The sequence below is a fragment of the Megascapheus bottae genome, chromosome 5 (genome assembly GCF_031878675.1).
Source record: "Megascapheus bottae isolate mThoBot1 chromosome 5, mThoBot2.hap1, whole genome shotgun sequence".
Taxonomy (NCBI): domain Eukaryota; kingdom Metazoa; phylum Chordata; class Mammalia; order Rodentia; family Geomyidae; genus Megascapheus; species Megascapheus bottae.
In genome coordinates, this window is record NC_143513.1 from 65,441,057 (window position 1) to 65,461,438 (window position 20,382).

A 20,382-nucleotide genomic window follows, 5' to 3' on the forward strand; every position below is an offset into this window, starting at 1 on the left:
GAAATGCTATGAATCACAACTTGTGTAGGTAACACCATGTTTTACTCTAACAATCAAAAACTTGCAATAGGTCTTAAGCATGGTTTTTGTGGTAGCTCATTTCTTAAATCCTTGCTTATAGAAAATGATAGAAATGAACAGTGCTAATATACTGAGGACAGTTGGAAAGATCTGCACAAATCCAGGAATGAGGTGCTGGTTATGTTATGGCTATGACAAACACATGGAATATAAGAGACAGAACTTGGCTGATTAATTGGCTGCAAGGATAATAGATTTAACAGTTTAGTAAAACTGTAGGCAGGCATCTAATTGCTTATGGTGATAATCCTAACTACTCAACTGGCTGAAATTTTAGGTCTCAGTTCACAGCCAGCCTAGGCAGAAAAATCCATGGATTATCTCCAATTTATCACCAAAAGCCAGAAAGTAGGCTCAAGTGGTAAAACAGTAGCCTTGAACAAAAAAAGCCCAGGACCTCTATTCAAGACATAGGACCTACACACAAAAACAGAAACAAAAACAAAAACTATAGTTAACTTGAAATGAAAGCATGGAGGGAGAGAGAGATAGGAAAGATTTTAAACTAAACTTGTTTTCATGAATATTTTAATCTACTGAAGGATATAACAGCAGAAAATGTTTACAGAGAATGTTGATACAAAGAATTCAATTTCTCATTATAAAAAGTAGCAGCGGTTCCTTGAGAACAGAATAGCTACTTGACACATTTAAATTATATGCAAATTGGGATCTTAGAATTTGATCTAAGAGGCTAAAATGCTTAGAGATTACCAGACCTTCTGGTGTTTTGCTAACCCTCTTCTGTCTTTGGGGAAAGAATCTCTACAACAATCCTCAAAACTAGTATTTATAAACTTTTGTCAGGGAAAAAGTTTTTTCCTCTTAAGCACATTTGCCTTTTAAAGATTGACTATACTTATGATACATGTTACCCTGTGGAACAAGACTGTGTGTTTTTAGAAATCATGTCTGATTCTTAGTTGTATCAGATGAACCACCTATGTGAAGACCCTAGACCACTTATTTGGATCAGAAAACTACTTCTCACCCTCAGCAATTTCAGCCATCCAAATAATTATTCATATATGTATTGCAGATATCATGTTGGCATTTTGCCTATGTGCTAGCTTGTTATGGACTACCATATGCTACAGAATTAAAATCTACCTTGAGTCTAATCATTACTACAAAATTTGGTTTATCCCTTCTTCCCTTCAAATATAGCCTGTAAAAGAACTCTGCCTACAGACTGCACTTACAGAAAAGGAAATAGAGAGAAGAGTCCAATCACTTCAAATTCTTTAGCTAGATAGTACAGTGTTTGCAGTTTTTAATTCTGCATGTTCTTCATGCAGTGACTCATGTGACTTACGAAAGTGTGGAGAATTTTATTGTGAAAATAATACCCCACTATATTTGTGTTATCCAGGGTCTCTTCATGAATCCTATGATATAGGAGCTAATTTATTTATGATAATTTATCATGTTCTTCATTTCATTTTATTTTTTTATTGTCAGGATAATGTATAGAGGGGTTACAATTACATTTGTCAGGTAGTAGGTATACTACTTTTCACATTTTGATACTCCTTCTCATGTTTTTGTTCCCATTTCCTTCCGCCATCCCTTCCCAATCATCTTTTTCTCCCTTCCCTTCCCTATTTCAAATAAACATATATAAAATATACCAGGTAACAAAGTCAGATACAGCAACAACATGAGATTAACCAAAGGGCAAAAAAAGAGAAGAGAAATACCATAGCACTTTAAGAACACAATGAAGTGAACTCTAGGATATGGAAACAAAAGGTCTGTCTTGTGTGAATATTCTTCATTTGAAATTAACAGTATACAATAGACTTGACAGTTTTAATGTTAAGTTCCTTAAGGTACTAAAATATTTCATGGCTGAAAAAATGTGGTACTTAGTAGCAAAGTTAAGTAATTGGTATGCATGAGCACAAACAACATGTTAAACACATTTGATATACATTTAATTGTGGTGTTTAGGAGAAGAGTAATCAATATTAATTTGAAAGTTGGAACAATGGTAACATGTCCAACAGTCATTAGGGTCAGGGATGTGACAACTCATTGGGATAGAAAGATCAAGAAAATTACTGAAACTGGTGACACAAGATTTTGTGTGTGGGGAGATTATAAAAAGCACAATTCTCTTCTGTTCTCAGGTCTCCTGTTTCTGGTCTCTCCAGTTCAAAGGAGTTCTCATCCTATCAGTGGGTAGGAACTCTATCCTTGCCACATGGGTTAATTTTCTTGTATTCTGACAAGGAGAACATCCTTGATGTAACTGCCCATAACTGACAGCCACATTTTTTATTTGGGTTCCTTTGGTATATTTTTCTGTATTGCTGTCTCTCCAGTGGGCCTATCCAGACAAAGCAGTAGGAGTATTGAAAAGAAACTTTTACACTGGAGAATTTTAAACGGTGGTCATTATTTCACAATCCTTGCAGGCAAACCCATGCTCTCTACCCAGGGGGTAAATAGGGAAGGAGGTTGCAGTCTACTGCTGCATGCTGTTTAATAGCCATTCAAATTTCCCATAGAGTTAAGTTTTTAGGAAGGGGTCAAATCTATGTAAGCATCCTGTGGAGTTTCCCACTGAGACTGAAGTGTCAATAATTATGTACAGAAGGGTGCACCAACAGATAAAGGGGCAGACATCCTTGCTAAACATACAATGCTAATGAGAAGCGCTTGTCTAAAGAACTGCTGGATTCGGTCTCCATTTTAGCTGCCTGAAACATGTTTTCCAGGCTGGGATTATTTTGCACTCTGTTTAAGCCTGTCTTTTTAATTGCTTATGAGAATGCACAGTCATTCCACCACCAGGTGATGTGGAAATACAAGAAACTAGCAAATTACATTGTTGTTTTTAATGGTGAGTCCCTCTGATAGGTAACTTTTGTATCTGGAATGTTAGATGAAATGTTTTCAGGGAACTAAATCAGGAGCCACATTAGAAATTTTTATGTATCCCAAACCGGAGACTATTTATTTCAGTGTTAGTTAGAATTCCGTGAAACTGTGCCAACAAAGCAACAAGCCCAATGTTACTGGCCTGCCAAAAGAACATTGCTCCTCAGAAGGCTTCCTTATAGGTGGGACAACTATTCTGTATAGATTTTTATATATACTGCCAACAATGATAAACTATGTGTGTAGGCCTAGGTTCGAATGGTGTTTGAATTTTCATAGGATAGGCATTTAAAATACAGGAAGCAACTGGTTACATAGCTGCTTAATTGGGAAGAACATTTGAGTCTCCCTGTTTTATGGACAGATGTAGCATGCTTCCTGTTGTCTACAAAGACCTTTCTTTTTTTTCTAATGTCAAATTGAGACCTGTAAGTGGTTGGGAAAAACATACAGAATATTCAAGTTCGGAAGTTAGTACAAAAAAAAAAATCACAAGGTATTTACCAAGGAGACTATTCGATGTAGCAGGCTAAATCACATAAGCCAGTATATTTGAGCAGGTTTAGGAGCTTTTACATTTCCTATTAAAATAATGTTTCATCTGAGGTTGTAACTCACTGGTAGAACACTTATTAAGCAGGTTTATAGTTGTGGCTTTAATTTCGAGTACTACTTAAAAAAATCCCCTTATTACAACATTTCTTTTTGCTTTCACAAGATCCATAGCTAGTGTACTAAAGGGTCCTAGTTCTGGTGACTTGCATAAATAACCTACATAATTATCTCTTTCTGCCTCTTTTTGATTCCAGTGTCCAAATAACTCAGGATCTATACAGAAGGCCTAGAAAATATAAAATGTAATTTTTCCAAGTCTTCACTGAACTCTGACCAAGGCATGGAAATCCCTCAGCAACCCAGTGTGTACTGAAGTGATTCTAATATTACTTATTTTCGGAAAGCAAGAGTCTTGAGGAAATGGCGATTGAAAGCATCAGTTTCATTGGGAGCATGGGAGGTAACAGCAGTTGTAACCAGCCTAAGGGAAATCACAGTTGGAATTCTACTGGAACCTTCCCTAGGTCACCCCAGGCCACCAGGCCTGGTCACGTTCACTGGGACTTCCTGAAGTTTTACCTCAGCTTAGTGAACTTCAGACAAATCTCATAACTCTAGGCTGCTGACCATTTCTCAAAGCATTTACTTCAAAACATTTGTAAATTTTGTCTATTGCTTAAAAGAAAAAAAAACTCCCTTTGTTTTCCCTCTAATTTTTCATCCGCTAGGGCCTGAAGGTCATTTGCTTAAAAATGTAATCAAGAAAGAGTCATGTTTCATAATCGCTACGGAGAGGAGTGTACATGTCTAATGTCAGAAGCAAACTAACTACTCCAAAGTAGAAATCCACCTTCCCTCCAGGAAGATAAGAGGAAGTCTAGGGCTGGGAGTGTGGCCTACTGGTAGAATGCCTGCCTAGCATACACAAAGCCCTGGGTTCAATTTGTCAGTATCATATACACAGAAAAAGCTGAAAGTGATGCTGTGAGCACTAACTTTGATTAAGATCATGGAAAGTGCCCAGGGCCTGTGTTCAAGCCCCAGGACTGGCAAAAAGAAAAAAAAAAGAGGAAATTTATTCTTCAGATAATTAATGTGAAGCTGAAGATGTCCTTATCCAGAACTTCAAGTTTTGTTTCTCCTGTTATCTTATTACAATGCAACTTAAGAACACATAATAATTTACAATTGTAGTGACCTTTTAGGCATATAAAAGAATGTTGTTAATGATTAGGAAAATCTAGAGGTGATGAATAGGTTTATTGCATTGGCAGTGGAGATGGTTTCATTAGAGCTATATTTCTTCAAAAGCAAGGTGAGCACAAATGTGGCTTATACCTCTACTCCCAGAGACTCAAGTTGGGCAGAGATTTGGAGAATTGAAGTTTGAGGGCAGCCAGGGAAGGAATGTTCACAAAATCCTAACTCAAGTGAAGCTGGGTTTAGTGGTGTGTGTTTGTCATCAAAACTATATGGAATGTATAAATAGGAGATGCAAGTTCAGATTAGCCGGGGCATAGGATGCATGATAAATAATAGACTTCATCTCAAAAAACTCAAAACAAAGCTAAAACAGTAGAAAGGGCTGGGGCTCAAGTGGTAGAACATTAGAATTCAACAACCCTTCATTAACAACAGCACACATAAAAAAAAAACGAAACAAAAATTCTTCATCAAATTTTACACATTAAATCTGGTTCACTTTTATGTGTCAATCATGACCATATGTTTTTTTAGAAGAAGAAGAAAAATAATTTCAGCCTTTGAGTTCAATAGGGTCCAGGCAATGAAGTGCCATCTCGCAACTGTACTTAGTAAAAGCTCCCTCTTCTGTTTAGTGATCAGGTACAACTTTTCTGTGACAATGGGCAAGAATTTTCCTATGTGAGAGAAATATAATATGCAAGATGGGCTAGCAGGCCTGAAGTAGATAGCTGCTTAACAGCCAGGGTATCATAACCTAGCTTTCAAATTCACCTAATGCTATGGGTCCTATTGCTGGAGACTCCTTTGCAGTGGTTAGGAATCAAAACCAAACTTTGGGCATGCTAGGCAAAAACTCTACCACTAGACCAAATTCCTGGTCCCATGTTTTGACTTTTTTACAGCCCCAGATATGCTGAAGAGTGTGGGATAGGTGAAGAGAGTCCAAGAGTTGGAAAGAATTTGAAGTAAAAAGTAGGGTCTACTTTATGTTCCTTCTAGTTCCTTCCATATTCTAGTTTTGCAGACATTCACACAGCAGTGGACTAAGGTGAAAGGGGTAGGGTTTGTTCTTGACTGCAGCTTTCCCCAGAAAACCTGGGGAAGCTTTCAATTGTCCAGATTTGGTGTGGACCATCGTGTCAGGAAAACTCTAGAAGTTATCAGTGATGAAGTCTGGATAATAGTCTGTAGGATTCTGTCTCAGAAATGGTTTGATTCCCTGAATATGTGCATACCATGATAACATTCAAATGAGGTTATTTTCAAATAATATTGTAAATAAATATTCAGTTTTTTAATCAGTTTTGGATTCAATCATATACAGAGAAAGATGTATAACACACTTAAAGAAAACTGTTTGTGTAAGCCAGAGCATAGGCTCCATGGTTTCCCTCATTTGTAAGAATTAGAACACATGTAAGATTTTCCTAAGAGAGGATCACAATAGCTCAAAAACTAGGTACATATGGCCATATAGAATGAGACTAAGGGAAATGAACTCCATGATATGGTAACAAGAGGTTTATCTTTGTGACTGTTCTTAATGTACTCTGTGAAGTTATTTATTTTCTCTTTTTCTTCCCCTTTATAGTGTATTTCATGTTGTTGCTGTATCTGACTTTGTTACCTGGTATATTGTATATACGTTTCATTTGTTTATTTGACATAGGGAAGGGAAAAGACAAGATTATTAGGAGAGGGTGGGGGAAGGAAAAGATGACAAAACATGAGAAGGGGTATCAATCTTTGAGAAATAATGTACCCACACCTGATGAACTGTAACCCCTCTAAACATTACTCCAACAATGAAACACAGTTACGAAAGAATTTTAGCCCCTCTATACATCAAACTGAAAATAAAATTAGAATTTTAAAAAAGAAAACTATTTGTGATCATTAATCATTTTAAGGTATGAAAAGGTTCTCAAATCAACAGGTTTATGGGTTATTGGTTCTCATCATTTTCCTGTTCATATTTAACCTTTTATTTCCTCATATAACCCTTTTACATCTGAGATTTTCTTGGTAGGATCCTTTTGCATGATTCTGAAATTTATCCTTTATATATTCTTTTAAAAAGTGTCTATTGACAATACATTCTCTTACTTTGTCTGAAAATATCATTAATACACATAAATATTGAAGAAAATCTAACTGAGTAGTATAATATATTGACATATTTTCATTTCAGGATTTTGAATGTGTATCAACTTCACATTTTTTGCCAGTCCTGGGATGATCACTGTCCTTGGGTTTTCTCAAGGCTAGAGCTCTACCACTTGAGCCACAGCACCACTTCTGGCTTTTTTCTATGTATGTGGTACCAAGGAATTGAACCATGTCTTTGTGCATGCTAGGCAGGCACTCTACCAGTAGGCCAAACTCCAAGCCCCAACTTCACATTTTTATGGTTTTTCAGATGGATGACTTATTTTAATCATGACTGTAGATAATAAACTTTACATCCCATGACTGCACTTTAGAAATTTAATTATTATTTTCTGTTATTGTATTCAACAACTATGTGTTAGGGTGGTGCCATTTTTTAAAATCACTATTTTAAAACTATGTATACTTCTTTTTAAACATTCTAAATCTCAAAATTGATGGCTTTCATTTAATAATTGATTTCACATAGTTTACATTATTTACTTAAAAATCATGCTAGATAAGTTAGGGAAATTCTTTCATGTTCTTACGTGTTCTCAATCCACATTCATATTTTATATCTATTTCATGTCATCACATGTCTGATTCCTGGTAATTTTTAGACATTTATCATTACTAAATTCATTTTCAGGAATGTCAAATTCATTGCTTATATTTTCATGTTGAGTTTTTTACCTTATCACATAAATCTGTAAACCTATCTTAAAAACTCTTTGTTCAATTTTTATAGATTCATGTGGATTCAGGATACTTTCAAAAGCTTCCATTGTATTTAGGGTAAATATATAGACTTGATGAGACTTACCATTTTACTAAGCTCCAAGCATTCTGGATCATACTCCAATGCTTATAATAATTTTTAAAAAATATTGTTGTCTTAGCTAGCAAATTAACTAGAAAGCCTACAGAGTGGGAGAAGATCTTCACTAACCATACAACAGACACAGGCCTCATATCTAAAATATATCAACAATTCAAAAAATTGAGTCACTCCAAAACTAATGTCCAAAAAAACAACCATCCCATTAAAAGATGGACCAAAGACTTAAAGAGCGTCTTCTCTGAAGAAGAAACAAAAATGGCCTATAGACACATGAAGAAATGCTCAATATCTCTGGTCATAAAAGAAATGCAAATCAAAACAACTCTAAGATTCCACCACACTCCAGTTAGAATGGCCAGGATCAAGAAATCTAATAACAACAGATGCTGGACGGGATGTGGCCTGGAGGGATCACTAATACACTGTTGGTGGGAGTGCGAACTCATTCAACCACTATGGAAAGCAGTATGGCATTTCCTCAAAAGACTAAACATAGAACTCCCCTATGAGCCAGCAATTCCACTACTTGGCATTTACCCAATCATCCAGAAACAAGGACCTAGTAAATCCACTAGCACAATGATGTTCATTGCAGCACTATTTACCATGGCAAAGATATGGAACCAACCCCGGTGTCCCTCAGTTGATGAGTGGATCAACAAGATACAGTATTTATACACAATGGAATTCTATGCTGCTATCAGAAAGAATGACATCACCCCATTTGTAAGGAAATGGAAAGACTTAGAAAAAATCATATTAAGGAAAATAAGCCAGACTCAAAGGAATATAGGCTCAATGGTTTCCCCATTTGTCATAATCAGTAGAAATCTTGGGCTCTCCTAGCAGAGATTTACAATAGAACAAAATCTAGATTCATAAGGCCATATAGTATGACACTAAACGTAAGGACCTCCAGGATCTAGAAACAAAAGCCATATTGTGATTGTTGTCTTTAATGTACTATGTAATCTCTCATCTCTTTTGCCATCCCTTGGTTATCTCATATTGTTACTGTATTTCACCTTGTTATCTGATATATTTTATATGTGCTTAATTGGTTATTTGAAATTGGATAGGGAAGGGGAGAAATCAAGATGAGCAGAGGAAGGGGGAGGGAAATGGGGACCATGACATGAAAAAGGGCATCAATGTTTCTGAAGTAATGCACCTTCTATCTGGTGAATATAATGTAACCCTTCTATTAATTACAATAAAAATATATGAAAAAAGAAATATTGTTGTCTCACACTGATTTTTAAGTGGTATGAATACACTAGGTCACTGTAAGATATCTATTTCTTCAGGATATCACCATCTAATAGCACATTGATTTGGGATCAAAGCAAACTAAAAATTTCGCTTGTGACTTCTGAACAATGACCTTTGCATAACGCAGGTACTTTAAATATATAGATGGATTCCATGTATATGTGAACATCATGTTAGTAATTTTAAAAGAGGTCTCATTATCTATATGCTATTGGAATGAAATTTGTTTAACAAATTCATCTATTTTTCCATGCATTTTATGTAATACTAAATTTATAAGGTTGGTTAACCTCTTTGAAATTGGTACAATCTTTATCCAATTGATTACTTAGTGAAACTACAAGGGTATGTGAGAGGAACTCTCCTGGTTATTAATTGCACTGTAATGTTGTTTTCTCTACAGGGTGTCTCTTCTAAGTAGCACTCTACCATCTGTGACCCTTAGGCAATAAATCTGAAAGCAGATATAGCAACAGCTTGAAAACAGAACTTTGCAAACAACAGTGTCATTATTCTTTCTAGTATTGTTACTTGTATTGCAAAACAATGTATATAAAATGGGTTGCCCCTAGATAATAATATCCTAATCTTGATGCCTGAACTTGCAATTCAAAAATATGAGTTCTTGATAAAATTTCTTTTCTCACAAGTAACATAGTGGTTTAAAACTTGTCTGCCTATTATAATCAGTTGGGGCTAAAGAAAAAGTATAAAGCCTCTGTATGGGGTCCAAGTGAGAACAATTTAATTATAATTTTGGGAAGTCATGCTTAAGGCATGGAAAATTTTACAGCTAACAAATATTAAGTGCTAATGCCTACACACCATTGAATGAAAGAGTGGGGAGCAGACAGGTAAGAATAAAGGCTTCATTATCCCTAAGCTCTGTACATGTGGGAGCAATAATCAGATGTCAGAGAGTTATGATTGTTAGCTTAGAAAGATGCATGTTACCCTGAGCTAGAGAAAGATGAAAACTGAAGATGGTTAATCATGGCCTGTAGTTCTATACAAAATATTTTTATTAGTGAATTTATTCTTCTGCATCAAGTGAGATGTACACATGATCTAAGGTAATGTTTTAAATGATCATAAAAATAAGAGTCTCAAACATGTTATAACAGATACAACATTCTGAAGATTTGATTGAAGTTGCTCATCAAATCAAAAATCTGCATTTTTTAATCTGCTTTCTTATGCTATTGGGTCATACTTCACACTTAATTATATAAAAAAGAAAAAAATCAAAGAAAATGAGTCTTTTTCCATACATTTTTTATTTTAATTAATAAAAAGGTTACATTATATTCACCAGATAGAAGGTGCATTACTTTACAAACATTGATACCCTTTCTCATGTCTTGGTCCTGATTTCCCTCCCCATCCCCTGCCCCTCATCTTGATTTCCCCCCTTCACTATCCTATTTCAAATAACCAAATAAACATATATAGAATTGATCAGAATCTTATGATCTAGAAAAAGGAAAATAAATGAAATAATACTAGAACAAAGAATTAGCTCAGAAACAAGTAGATCATACAAAAATTATCATTTGTTCATCCGTCACCTTTGCATGGAAGTAAAATTCATAGTTTTTAAACAAAACAAACTGGGAGAATCATAGGTTGAGGCTGCATGCTAATCTGCACTGATTACAACTAAAATCAACAACTATACCTGTGATTTATGATTTGAAATCTTTAGATGACATGTCGGAAAGGCTATAGTTTCCTGTTTACTGGTACAGCACTGAATGACAAATTGATTGATTCTAAATCCATGCAATTCACGTCTTGTTTAATTAAAAACTTGTTTTACCTTTTATCCTCTGCTGCTAGTGGTTGCAATGGATCTCATATGGATAAACAGAGCAGAGCCTGGGCATTGGGTAGTTTGTAATCTGTGGGTATATATTAATATACAGCAACATTCAAAAACAACTTCAGTTTTAGCAAGTTGCCTTGTTAACAATATCACTCAACAAATTGAGAATTACATATGAGGAATTGTCTAAAAGGTTCCAAACTAATAAATGATTCTCAGATTTATAATATTGGCACAACACTGTAGCAAAGTAACATCAAATGATGAAGACACTGAAACTAATAACCTCAAAACCAACAAACCAATTGCCAAATGGGCAAGGGAACCAAAGAAACTTATCAGAGGAAGACGTAAAAATGGAGAGAAACATATTAGAAAATGTTCCATCATCTATGGTCATAAAGAAAATGGAAATAAAAACAACTCTAAGATACCACCTTACCCTAATCAGAATTGGCCAATGTTCTGAATTCAGACAACAACAAATGCTGGTAGGGTTGTGGAAAAAGAGGAACCCTACCGCACTGCTGGTGAGAATGTAAACTAGTACAGCCACTCTGGAAGGCAATTTGGAGGTTCCTCCAAAAAACAAAAACAGACCTTCTCTACGACACAGACATACCACTCCTACGCATCTACCCTGAGCATCATAACCTAGGATATGATAAGGACATCTACTCAGCCACGTTCATTTCTGTACTATTCACAATAGCCAAGGGATGGAAACAATCCAGATACCCTACCACAGATGAGTGGATACAAAAAAATGTGATATATATATATATATATATAATGGAATTGTATATAGCCACCAGACAATGTAAAATAATGGCATTTGTTGGGAAGTAGATGGAATTGGAGCATATCATGTTGAGTGTGTTAAGCCAAGATCAAAAGAACAAAAAGTGCATGGTCTCCTCGATATGTGGGTATTAGATCCAACCAGTACAAGAGCAATGACTCAATATTCAGGTACTCCAGGTCATTGACATGAATTTGGAGATATAAATATATCTTTATAGACCTATAAATCTGTGATGTATTCTATGGACATATATTGATATCTTATGTAGATTGATATGTATGTATGACATACAAAGACTCAGCTTAATTTTAATTATGTTCTTAAATTTATGTGCCAGTGATTGCATATAGAGATTCTTTTCTTGAATACTTGTTGGTTAAATATGACATTTGAAATATGTTTTTAAAACTTAGTGTTTGGGCCGGGAGTTTGGCCTAGTGGTTAAAGTGCTTGCCTAGCATGCATGAAGACCCGGGTTCGATTCCTCGGTACCACATACATAGAAAAAAGCCAGAGGTGGTGCTGAGGCTCAAGAGGTAGAGCTCTAGCCTTGAGAAAGTCCAAGGACAGTGTTCAGGCCCTGAGCTCAAGCCCAGGACTGGCAAAAAAAAACCAAAAAAAAACTTAGTGTTAATAAAAGCATTTAATAAAGAAATAATTTAAGACCGTGATTATAGCTAGAACTTTCCATACTATATGAATTGTAGAACTACACAGGAAAGAAGCAGCTATTACCATATTTACCCACCTTCTACAGTTTTAGGAAAATAGACACCTATTTTTTTGGAAACAGTTCACCTATGCTGCAATGAAAATATATTTTGGCACAACGTACGCTGAATTTTTGAAGTCACAAATTAGGATCACAGAAACAGGATTATATCCAGTATACTATGTATTTGCAACTTGAATGCAACCATGGCACCAGATTCCCGCTACAATTATCTTGATAGAAAGCTGGCTCTGTCCACTAAAATCTTGTTTGATGCCTTAATCTAAGAGATTTTGACTCACTAACAAATTGAAAAACATATGTTAGGGATAGTTTTTGGCTTCTCAGAGTATCATTTCCAAGATTCATTATCAAGACTCTTTTTCTATTAGGATATTGTTATATTCTACTGTTATAAAGGGAGAGAGAATTTCTCTAAATCAATAACTTCTATGAGCTTCAAACCAAACTATAAGTTTTACAAAGAATAGCTCTTTGTATACCAGGGGTGAGTGGTCCGTGATAATAGATTTTTTTTTCTTTTTTGCCAGTCTTGGGCTTGAACTCAGGGCCTGAGCACTGTCCTTGGACTTTCTCAAGGCCAGAGCTCTGCCACCTGAGCCTCAGCACCACTTCTGGATTTTTTTTTCTATGTATGTGGTACTGAAGAATTGAACCCCGGTCTTCATTTCATGCATGCTAGGCAAGTATTCTTACCAGTAGGCCAAACTCCAGACCCCTACTAATAGGTTTTAAAAAGGAAAGTTATTTGTTCTTGGTCACAGGTAAACTGGTAAATTGCCTATAAAGCACAAAGATTTAAACAAATATGAATTCTTTGTGGGAGTCTTCTTTAAATAATTTATATCTTTTCATAAGCTAGGTATTATAAACATGCCAATATTCTTAGTCATATTTGATATGGTATTAGATCCATTTTATACTTTGATATATTAAAATGCTATATCAATCACCATCTCTGATTCTAAGGTTTACTAGGAAATAAGACACTTTGTAATACCATTATATGAGATATCATTATATATAAAGTTGTGATGACAATTTTAAATATTTCCATGAAATTCCCAGAAATAGGAAAATGTCTACCAGGAACTAAAGACTTTAACAACCTTTTAACCACAGCTATAGTATCCTGTCTTTTCTCATTTCTGCTTCAGTCTTCTACTGCACTGAAATTTTTGTGACCTCCTCAAAACTAGTTTCATTCATAAATCCAAATCCTCTTTCAAGGTTCTACTTTATTTCTTTTCCTTTTCCAGGCAAGTGAACCAAATCCACAGAACTCCTAATGGAACCTTCTAAAATATTATATCAATTGTGAGAACAGTTCAACCGTTGAAAGTAGGAATTTCTAAATCCAACACAAAAGAGAAATATGAGTCATTGGGATTTACTGCTGAAGTCTGGGTCTCATAGAAGTATAGGGCACATCCCAAAATTAAGAAGTAAATTATCTGTTATTTTAACAGTATCAGATATGTAACTTCTCACCTAATTTCTTCAATCTGAGACATCAGAACCCTGGAATGGAGTCAACAAGATATCATCAGCTGTTCAAAATAGGGAAGAAATCATATAACTTATACGGTTATAAAATTAATTCTATTGAAAATAATATTTAGCCATTTTACTAGACTTGATGTGATGGATATTGTCTCTTCTTTATGAAGTTGACATACAAGGAATTCCATCCATAGCACATGAATTTTAGGTTTGTAACTCAAGAAGTTGAAATGTTTTGCCTCATTCATCTTTAATTTCTTATGTGTATTAGCCTAATAATCAATAAAATAAATTTGGTCTGGTACTTCTTTCATATAGCTATAATTGAGAATGTTTTATACTTTCTGACACTTGACAAATCATGTCCTTCTTTTAAAATAATATTGTTCTTACTACAGTATATGCAGCAATATCTTTTTTCTTATGTTCCCCTTAAGGTTTATCTCATGTTGTTACTATATCAGACTTTGGTACCTGCTATATTTTATATATGTTTATTTATGTATATGAAGATAAGTGGGAGGGGATGGGGGAGGTAAAGTGGGAGAAAAATATAGGAAAGGATAACAATGTTCAAGAAACAATATACCCACTACCTGCTGAATATGAACTCCCTGTACATCATGCCAACAAGACAAAAATTTTAAAAAGAAAAATAAAATAAAGTTACAAAGCAAAAAATATTTTCCTCTGAAGTGTTTCAGAGGAAATGTGATAAGCTAAACCAATCTTAAATATTTCAATGGATTTTACTTATCTGTAACAAAAACAAAAAATTAAAACAGCACATAATTCTGAATTAACTTATATGTCTCAAGTAAGTTTTGCATACCTTTCATTAAGGACTCTTGTTTTCTACTAAAGATTTGTTCATATTTTTTATGATTCAATTTAGAATTAACCTACTATTGAAGCATATCTTTGGCTCATTTGAAGACCCTATACTAATTGAGATTATAATGACTATATATCCCTCAATGTATTTTACATCTTTCATATGCAATGTATTGAACTTGGCAATTTATTTCGGAAAAACACACACATACACACACACACACACACATATAGTTTCTAAACAAGCTAAACATTCTCCTTTATCATATTAGATAATTTTATTTTTCCATAATTTTATCATTATGCTTGATAAAGTTTTTATTTGTTTTGGATCTAGTAAAATTGATATTGAGGAATTATATTTAGAAGTACTGAAGATAAACTGAAATGAATGCAGGTTCAACTGGTTTGGAGTTTGCTACAAGACTCTTTCAAGAAGAAAATACTGAAACATGCATGTGTTAAGTTTGTGTCCTTACAAATCAGCCTGCCGTCTGTACTAAACCTTATCAGGAAAACAGTGGAACTTTGTTTACTTATAATTCAAACCGATAAGCATCTTGAAATTATGGAGACCAGGAAAATTGAGACTGGAAAGAAGGCTAATTTTGTAAGGAAATGGAGACTTGGCAAAAAATCATATTAAGTAAGCCAGATCCAAAGGAACATAGGCTCCATGACGTTCCTCATTTGTAATAATTAGTTCACAGCAAGGATTCTGCTAGCAGAGGATCACAATAGCTCAAAAGTTATGTACATACGGTCATACAGGATGACAGTAAAAGAAACGCTTTTTAAAAAATATGTTACTGTTATTTTTATTGTTTTGTACAAAGGGGTTAGCAATTCATAACTCACATACTGAGCGTATTTCCTTTCTTTTTTCATATATTTTATTGCAATTAATGAGTTACATTATATTCACCAGATAGAAGGTGCATTACTTCACATACATTGATACCCTTTCTCATGCCTTGGTTCCTATTTCCCTCCCCCAACCCCCACCCCTCATCTTGTTTTCCCTCCCTTTCCTATCTGACTTCAAATGACCAAATATGCATATATACAATGTATCAGATAACCAGGTAAAATACTGTAACAATATGAGATAACCAAGGGACAGCAAAAGAGATGAGAGACAACATAGTACATTAAGGACAACAATCACTGGAGAGAAGGCTGCTTTATATATTGTGATAAATGAATAGGCACCACCTTCCTTTAGGTTTTTCCATTGATGTAGAGTGATTTAGGCTTTTGTCATATTATTCTAGATAGATTTAATATGATTGGACATAAACTCTTTCCCAATAGAATGCGAAAACATTAGTACAGGAAATATGCTAATATATTCTATTACAAAAAATTTAGTTTTCTAAGACAAATATAGTATTTGATCATTCCAATCAAAGAATGAAATTTCTAGTAGTAACAAGAGATAGTAGATAACAGTAGTTAGGAGATAATTCTCAATTTCCCTAATTGCTGTACACTTAGAAAGCTTTAAAAATGTTCTATATTCCTTTTCTTATCACCAATTACTGAGTGAAAGTAAAAATTTGGCCTGAAACACTGCTTGTGGTTGACTTTTGAAAGTTTTTAAAAACTTTGATTTTTATAAAAATAAAAATACAGCACAAGTTTATATATTTCTAGAGCTTAGATGGCATATATCAAATCATCTTGGAGCATAGATATTTTTAAGCTAAAAGTTTATTAGAAAGACTGAAATTTTAACTACAGAGTCTATTTATATTAAATATACTTTTCCTTTCATCTAAGTAAAGAAAGAGTTTAATTTAGGATGCTCATTTAAAGGAGAGATTAAAAGACAATGCAGCATTAGACAATTCCTTTTAGGCATTATCACAGTTTGCCAGGGAGGCTTTGGAAATTCAGAGAAGAAAAATAGCTTCTGTATAGTAGTTCCAAGTAATTGGATAGAGTCTATCCTCAAGTAGGTATAAAGGCTGTATATTATTTGAAACATAAAATAAAATTCAAGTTCAGTCTCATACAGATGGTATTTAATGGAAGGCTATCTGCAGAAATTTAATTTCTTGGACAGGAATAATATCAAAATCAATAAGGATGTAAATCTTGTCCAATTGTTTAAGTGGTATTTGTTTTATGATCTCACTTGATTACTTTCACCAAATAACGATGTTTTACAGATTGATGGCTACCTTTATTGACTTCTAGTAAAGACTATCAGTCTCTAATTGAAATGATATGCAAGCCGTCTAAAGTAACCCTCACCAGCAATCCCAGCCCCTCAGGAACTGGAGACCGGAAGTATGGCAGATCAATGCTAGCCAGGGTAAAAAATCAGAAAGACTTTATTCTAAAATATATGCTAGATATATTAGTTCATGCCTGTGATTGTAGCTATGCAGGAAACCATAGCTTCCATGTCTGGCCCCAAATAAAACTATTACAGTATCCCAAAAAATAAAGAGGTAGATGGAGTGGTAGAATACCTACAAGTGTAAGGTTCTGAGCTCAGACATTAGAATTGCAAAATAATAAATGAAAAATGAAATAATATAGAATCTAATCATGTGCATCTATGTGCATAAATGTTACATGGTAGGGACTCTAGCGTGAATCACTCAGAATCTACCAAGGCAAAATTAATTTATAAATGCTTTGGGAACGTTAAGGATTGAAGAATGACATATAATTGGAGGCCTGTGAAGCTTTGATTGTGGTGGTAGAATCATACTAACTCTTAAGATGCACATAGGACTTTTAGGGATCTGGCGCAATGGGGAAAATGTCCAAATAGTACCACAGCATCAAAGTTTGTTTTGCTCTCAAATTTGCTTTGTTTTGCAATACTGGAATAGCATGCTGAGTTGTTAAAGCACTGGAACCTGTGTGTGTGTGTGTGTGTGTGTGTGTGTGTGTGTGTGTGTGTGTGTGTGTGTGTGAGAGAGAGAGAGAGAGAGAGAGAGAGAGAGAGAGAGAGAGAGACAGAGAGACAGAGACAGAGACAGAGAGAGACAGAGAGAGACAGAGAGAGACAGAGAGACAGAGAGAGAGGAGAAAGACAGAGACAGAGACAGAAAGACAGAGAGAAAGGCAGAGAGACAGAAACAGACAGAGAGAGAGAGAAACAGAGAAACAAAGATCAATAGATGTGTATATATAAAATATTGCATAATCACCTCAGGATTTTTCCGAAATAAAATAGCAGTGAAGAAGTTTGCCTTAAAAAGGTTTCGGAACAAGTATTTTGCTTCAAATAAAGACAAATTGCTTTTCAATATAGCGTGTAGATGCTACATTGTGGAAAGTAGGGATATAGGCTAATTTACTGCAGTTAGAATACTCTAGAAAATAATACGTTGCAATCTAACATAAAATGACAAATATACAGTTCTTATAGAATAAGCATATGAGAAAGCAGAAGTTTGTACAGAAGAAATACCCAAAGATACGAAAGGAAGAGCTTGTGATTCTTCTTTTTCTCCAAAAAAATAGGCTGCAAGACATTCATTACTTCATGAATGAATATGTAATAAATAGAATGAATAGAATTTGTTCAAGAAGTTTATGAGAATTCAATTAATTTGAAGATCTAGTTGAAAAAATGTTGAAGCCAAAATAAGTCCAGAATTGATGTTTTTGAATGGAGCCTGAGAGGATGGATGTGAATGAAGATAACTGGCTAGGGAATCCTCTCCTTAAAGGTAATAATTACACATGGAACTGTGTGAATCATCTGAGAATTCTTTTTCAAAAGCAAGACAAGACAGATGAATATGGAGAGAGGAAATGTCTGAATTTTCCAGAGAAAGTTTAGTCAGGCAAAAAAAGCAGAAGGATTCCATTGTGTAATGCCATCAGGAAGAATGACATCATTCCATTTGTATGGAAATGGAAAGACTTGGAAAAAAATCATAGTAAGTGAAGTAAACTAGACCCAAAGGAACATAGGCTGCATTGTTTTCCTCATTTGCAATAACCAGTACACATCTAAGATTCTCATAGCAGAGAATCACAGTAGCAAAAAGCTAGGTACATACAACCATATGGGATGAGGATAAATGAAATGAACTCGAGGATGTGGAAACAAGAGGTTTATCTTTGCTTTCATTGTTCTTAACCTACTATGTGAAGATATTTCTTTTTTCTTTCTCTCTTTTTTTGACATTTTATGATTTATCTCATGTTGTTACTGTATCTGACTTTGGTATATTTTGATATATTGTATATATAGATTTATTTGTTTATTTGAAATAGGCAAAGGACAGGGAAAATCAAGTTGTGAGGAGAGGGAAAGTGGGAGAAAAACATGAGAAGGAATATCAATGTTTGAGAAGTAATGTACCTACTATCTGACGAATGTAACTGTAACCCCTCTATACACCCCAAACAATAAAATACAATTACAAAAACTAATTCCAGAAAAAAATAAAAACAAAGCTCTTCAAAAAGCAGAAGGAAAGAGGAGGAAGAAGACAAAAAGGAAGAAAAATGAATAAAAGAGTATGAAGGACATTCATTTATTTTAAAAACAAAATTAGTCACCAGATTAGAATCAATTGGTGGTTATAGATCAGATATTTTTGGGCTCACCCGCATTGTTTCTAATCTAGTAGGCCACATACTTAGAATTATGTGTTTTCAGATGTTGCTTCATGGTGCCCTCAATCTCACACTTTGAGAAATCATTGCATTATGGGACTGGTATGTACCTTAGTGGCGAAGTGCTTGCCTAGCAAGTGCAGTGCCCTGGGTTTGATCCTTAGTACCAAAAAAGAAAAGAAAAAAAAGAAATGTCGTTATGGATTGTCATGTACTATGAGGAAGAACTTTTCCCAGTAAATAAGATTATTTAGTAAATAAATTTGAGCATTACTAAATACTAAATAAATAATGCTAAATATTAAATAAAATTGAGTTGAGTACTTGAGAATTAAAAATTTACTACCCAAACTTCTATTCTGCCATAATCAATTCATTTCACTAGTATTATACAAAGGAATAAAATTTATTAATAATAATGAAAACACCCCAAAGAGTTCAAGTTAAAAGCATTCAGAAGAGTTCATGCCCATATAGTTAGCCATAAAATGAATGCAGCAAACAGACTACTTAAGAGAATAGATTTCAGAGAATAATGAAAGATTTTTAGGCTGCTTTATTTTACAGAGATTCCCACAGATTGAACAAAATAATCAATTATCCTATTCTAAAGTGACACTGTAGACAATATAATAGACTACATTTGCAGCGTTGGCAGGAAAATATCTCTTGTAAAGATAAGCTAGTACTAGAGAACTTGCTAGAAGCATCAAACAACACCTTACCATATATGCAGAGGAGAAAGAGAATAAACAGCCTGATGAGAAACATCACAGGGACCCCGTGGGGCATCTTGGGGTTTAAACTCAGAATGCCCACTAAAATTTTACAAGAACAAAAGTATACCTGTTTCTGGTACTTTTCATTATACAATCAATATAATTAAGCCTGAAGTTCCTGTCACAGGTTAAGTTATGCATTCAAATTTTGACTTACGTGTAAGAGGAGGTGGAGCTGACTTACGCTGATTTTAGTATATGATAATTTTCCTCTGGTTCTCCATACTTTCATGTGGTAATTTAAACCTGAGTTTGTAAACTTATATGTAGTGATTCTGAATCTTGCTTTTATTTAGCTAAATATATGATCTAGAAATT